This window comes from Suricata suricatta, chromosome 11, assembly GCF_006229205.1.
Source record: "Suricata suricatta isolate VVHF042 chromosome 11, meerkat_22Aug2017_6uvM2_HiC, whole genome shotgun sequence".
NCBI classification, from domain to species: Eukaryota; Metazoa; Chordata; class Mammalia; order Carnivora; family Herpestidae; genus Suricata; species Suricata suricatta.
The window spans coordinates 1,460,922-1,465,885 of record NC_043710.1 but is presented as its reverse complement, the minus strand read 5'-3'; the positions used below and the strand labels follow the sequence as shown (position 1 = coordinate 1,465,885).

Here is a 4,964-nt window from a genome sequence, read left to right as displayed (position 1 = left end):
TCCTCCTCCCCGTCAACCCGGCTGGAGGGTCTGGGCACCACAGCCAGAGCACCCCCTGCTTTGGCGGCGACTACTAATATTGACCCGACCAGCAGATCATCGGCCGGGCAGTTTCGGCAGAGAGCCTTGGGCACCAGTGACTCCCCGGTCCTCTTTATCCACCGCCCGGGAGCTTCGGGGACTACGCAGCGACTAGAGTACAGGTGACTGGGACTTCCCTTCCCCTTACTGCAGCCTCTCAGTGTGAGAGAAAAGCAGTATTCTAAGTGTTGAGGCATGGGGGGGCTGGGGGCTGGGGGCTGGGGGCAGCTAACGGCATCCCCGTTTCCGCAGGAGGGACACATCTTTGCTGTAGGAGGCAGGGCCCAGGCAAGCTAAGAACAGCCTCAGCTTCGGAGGGTACAGGAAAGACAAGTGGGGAGGGGCTTTTCTATAGGGCCCCACAGAGTCGCGGAGGCTTTTGCAAGGAAAATAGATTTTCCTTCACTAATCTGCCAGGCAAGGTGGGAGGGGCAGGGGTGGAAGGTAGGGCTGCCCTCCTCAGCAGGAGCGAACAGCTGTTTTTGCAAATGTAAAGGGCATGGCTTTTCTGTGTGAGAAATTTGTTCTTGCTGCCCCACCACCCCCTCACCCCCCAGTCCCAACCAAAGACAAACAGGACACTGTGCAGAGGGCCGAGGGCCCAAGATTTTGGAGCAGTATTTTTTTTTATACCATTTTAAAAGTAAAGCATCCCCCCTCCTCCCCACTCCCTACACCTCCTGACCATAACCAAGGAATCCTACTAAGTATTTGGGAAGGGGAGTGAGGAGGAGGAGGAGGAGGAGGAGGAGGAAGGACAATGTACCCTGTACCCCAGGACAGGATTAAAAGAGCGAAGCTTCTCTCCCCCTGCTAGCGTGCTCCATTCTCCTGTTGCCTCTCCTGCCCACAGAACTGAGTGCTGGGGCAAGGGCAATTTCCCAGGGGAGTGCATAATTCTGCACATGAAGTTTCTCTCCCCTCCACCTGGGTCCCAGACTCCTCCATACACCAGGTGTGGTGTTTGTGGGGACAGATTTCATGTCCCCAGGGAAGCCCCATGTCCCACTGTACCCATCCAAGCATCCAGGGGCTTTCTGAATACAGAACTGTGCCCTTTGGTTTGTTCCTGGCCCCCTCCTTGCTTCCACCCAAGGCGGAAGTGTTGGAGGGAGGGGGGATCATATTGTGTGCTTTGATCCCCCAAGGCAGGCCTTTTGTGCGCAGCCCCCACCCCATGCCCAGGCACAAGCCCACACTGGCCAGGAAGGGGCAGACCACCCAGCAGGGGTCTCCTGCCGCTTCCTGGCCAAGCAACCTTTTCAGGCTTGGCTGCTGGGAGGCCACTTCCTCCTTCCCTTGTACTTTGAAAGAGAGGGAGCCAGGTAGCCAGAGTGACAGGAAGGGAAACTACCACCCAAACCCTGGCCAGGTGACTTTCAGGCCTCCCCACTGAACAGCCGGGGGGGGGGGAGGGGGCTCTGGCTGGCGGGCAGATTTGTCTTAAAAGTGCTCAACTCAGGAACCCTTTTGTGTTTCCCCCAGGGGCCGAAGAGTCACTGCGGAGCTCCCTGAGGAGGAGGTGGATTCCAAGACCCAGGGCCCCGCATCTCACCCAGCTGAGCCCCGAACCCAGGACGCCCCCCAGGCGGAGCCACAGCCCGAGCCACAGCCAGCCAGAGCCACTGGAGATCCCAGTTCCGAGGTGAGCTGCTGCGGCCTGTGGCCCAGGAGGTCCCGTCCCGCTCAGAACTGAGGCCGCAGCCAGAGACAGCCCTGCAGAGGTGAGTGTCTTCAGACTCCCAGGGCTGCGCAGAGGAGTCGCTGGTGCAGCCCTCCACATTTCAGGGTCCGTGCCAGGGCCTGGTTTTCTTCAGCTCACAGAGCCCCTCTACCCCCAGGCCCAGGGAAGCTGGGGTGTATTCAGTCACGCCACAGACGGCTGTGATTCAGGGGGTCTGCTCCTGGTGCTGCCTGTCCTTGGTGGCTCAGGTGTGGGCACGGTAAGCCCCCTGCAGTCTGGGCTCCACAGCCATCCTTGGAAGGGAGCTTCTGGAAGGAGAAGGGCAAGGGAGGGGGACGGAGCAGGCCATGGGAGAAAGGGAGGGGGCCAAGGTGGGGACAGAACTGGAGGAAGGGGAAAGGAAACAGGGAGGGGGAGAGGGAACACTCATCAGTTGTGGGTCAGGAGACCCCAGGGAAGCTGGGATCAGCGGGAACACGTGAGACCCAAGTCCTCCCTGCGCTGGACTGCTGGGCTGTGGGGCCTCACACCAGTGGCTTGACCTCTCTGTGTCCCCATTTGTCCAAGTGGGTGGCAGCGGCAGACCTCCAGGCTGTTCGGTTGTGAGAAGAAAGGGAGGCAGCAGCCAAGGGCCGCGGGGGCACCGGGGGGCTGTGAGTGAGGCGGAGGACCTTACACGCACCGGTGTCAGGATTCCATTGTGTTCAGCCGGAGGGGCTTCCTGTGTGGGTTCGAGTGGGGGTTGGGGGGGGCGACTAGAAAGCTCTGGGGCCAGAGTGCCTGGGACACTTCTGGAGCAAGCTCGGCGGTGGCAGCCACACCGGTTCACGGACAAGGTACTGGGGTGGGAACACAGGCTGAGCTGCCCAGAGGGGTGCTCTGCGCCAGGGTCTTCGGGAGCTTTGGAAGTGGGGGCGGGGCGGGTCATTGTCCTTGCGCTGGACCCACAAGTGACAGAGGCCACCCTCCAGAGCCGGCAGGGAGGGACCCAGCAGGTCACCCCCTTCTAGGCCGGTTTGCCCATCTGAGAGAGAGGCCAAGAATGTTCTTTTAAAGGTGTCTTTATTTCAGACACTACGTAGGACAGTACTGGGTGGCCTTGCCTGGGTCCTTCCCCAGTGTGCCAGGGCTCAGCCCCCTCCCCTGGGGCCCCCACCTGCCCCCTACCTACTTTTCCGCTTTGGGTTTATTGATCTGTGGCTTGTGGTGCCTTGTGCCCTGGGGTCCGGCAGTTCCGGCCGGGTCCCTGGTCCGCTTCCAGCTTGGGGCTGACGCCGGTGTCCCTCCTGGAGCTCAGAGCGCAGCCTTGGGCCTCAGCCGCGGGTGCCCTGCGGTGGGCAAGGGAGGAGGTGCTCAGGGGACCCTCAGAGAAGGGAGCGGAGTTTGCAAAATGCTGGGCTTGGTCCAGGGAGCGGGAGCGGCCAGCTTGGAGCCAGAGCTGTGGGTGGGAACCGGGAAGGAGAAAGGCCGCCTGCTGGGAGCCGGGAGGCGGGAGCGAGCGCAGCCGCAGGCCTGGGGCGTAGGGGCCCGGCTCACTGGGTGAGTCCGAATCTTGGGGGGGTGATGATTTTCTGCGGAGCGTGGGTTTGCGATCTGCAGGGGAGGCGCGTGCTGCCCGGGTGCTGCAGAAGGGCAGGGGGGAGGGGGGAAAGCTGGGGCTGAAGTTCCGCCAGCCGAGCTCTGGGCAAAAAAGACCCCAGCCCCACAATGTGCCTGAGCTGCTGCAGCCCCCTTCCTACCAGGAGGGCCGGAAGTCGGGGAGAGCCTGACGCTGGTCCTGGCTGGGGGCAGCCAGTGCCTTTTTTGAGCCCTGGGGTGACCCGGATCTGCCCCCATCAAGCCTGCCCCTTTAGCCACACTTTTGACTAAATAAGGCGAGGGTTCAGCACGCAGCCCCGCGGGGGAGGGAGAGCATGTGCACCCCCCATTGCCCTGACGGCTCAGTCTGGCACCCCAAAGTGGCTTCAGCTTTCCTACCTCCAAGGTCCAGGCAGAAGCAGGAAGGGCTCGTCTCCAAGCTCCACGCAGAGGCTCCTCCAGGGCCATCGCCTGTGTGGGCAGAACGCAGGGGAGGGACCCACTGATCGGCCGCTGGCACCCCCAACGAGGGGGGAAAGCCCACACTTTGGAAAGGGGCTCTGACCTCAGTATGCCGTCCCCCTCAGTCCCAGCCCAGGAAGCAGGCCTGGACGAAAGGTGGAGAGCTCAGAGCCGAGCCGCAGGGAGCCCTGTGTTTGTGCATAAGCGGAGGCCCCCAAGAGGACCGGAAATCTGCTCTGGGCTCCCAGGGACCCGGCCCCTCACCCCCCAAATTCGCAGGTCTTTACCCAATGGGGAGTGACTTCAAGGCACCCAAGGCTGCTCTGCTAGGGCTCCCTCCTCACCCTCCCTCCGTCCCCAGGCCCGAAAGCCAGGGACACAGGAGGCTGCAAAGGCTGGTGGAGAGGGGAGGGGGCGGTGATGGGTGGGGGGAGACAGGCCAGATGTTCTTGGAATGGGACACGGGGTGATTGATGTGGACTGGAATTTGAAGGGGGAACATTCCCCACGTGCCTGGGGCTCTGGGTGGAAAGTGGGCTGTTTTTCATGGAGAGGGGGGGTCGCCCTGCCCTGCCAAACTAAGTGCAGGGCTGCCTCAGCCCTGACTGGTCCCCACACCTGTCCAATGGCATTAACTCCTGCCATCCCAGAATGTCAGGCTTTGAGTTGCTCCCTTCTAACTGGGTCCTTCTGTGGGGTGACTTTGGGGACAAGCAGTGCCCGCTGTCCCAGCCCCAGGAACCCCACCATTCCTCTGTCCCCACCAATGCCTTTTTCCTGGCAGCTCCCTACCCCTCTGGGACACCCCAGGGTCGCTGCCCCCGACCCTCATGACCTCCCAGGTCCGAGCGGGTGACCCTGTTCCAGCCGGCAGAGCCCTGCGCCTGCGTCGGGTTCAGTCCTGGCTTTTAAGCAATTGACTTTCCCAGCCGGGATAGGGAGACTTCGCGTGAAAATGCCCCTTGAGAAAGCGAAAGGACACCCCTGGCGCCCTGGCCCCGAGCAGGCCTGCGCCCCCTCCTCCCCCACCCCGTTTCTCCTCTTGCTCCTCATGCCCTCCCTTCTTTCGTGTTAACCAAGCGAATGGGCTTCGCCGTCGTTCGGGGACTGGGAAAGGCCGGACCGGCGCTCGCGCGGCGCCCCGGCGCGCGGGGGTGGC

General features: G+C 62.3%; 1 protein-coding gene and 1 long non-coding RNA gene across 2 annotated transcripts in view; one reads left to right on the top strand and one right to left on the bottom strand.

Moving 5' to 3' along the window:
- Window positions 1–688: 688 nt before the first annotated feature.
- The window catches only part of LOC115271746, an 8,599-nt gene continuing 4,323 nt past the window's right edge, over window positions 689–4,964 (bottom strand). Inside the window, exons 2-4 of the long non-coding RNA XR_003900082.1 lie at window positions 3,743–3,814; window positions 2,937–3,093; window positions 689–2,148 (exon numbers count right to left, since the gene is read on the bottom strand). This is a non-coding gene — a long non-coding RNA (uncharacterized LOC115271746). The remainder of the gene's footprint in view (window positions 2,149–2,936; window positions 3,094–3,742; window positions 3,815–4,964) is intronic.
- The window catches only part of IGF2 (insulin like growth factor 2), an 11,993-nt gene continuing 8,777 nt past the window's right edge, over window positions 1,749–4,964 (top strand). The window contains exon 1 of the mRNA XM_029914682.1: window positions 1,749–1,805. The gene's annotated coding sequence lies outside the window, so the exon portion shown is untranslated. The remainder of the gene's footprint in view (window positions 1,806–4,964) is intronic.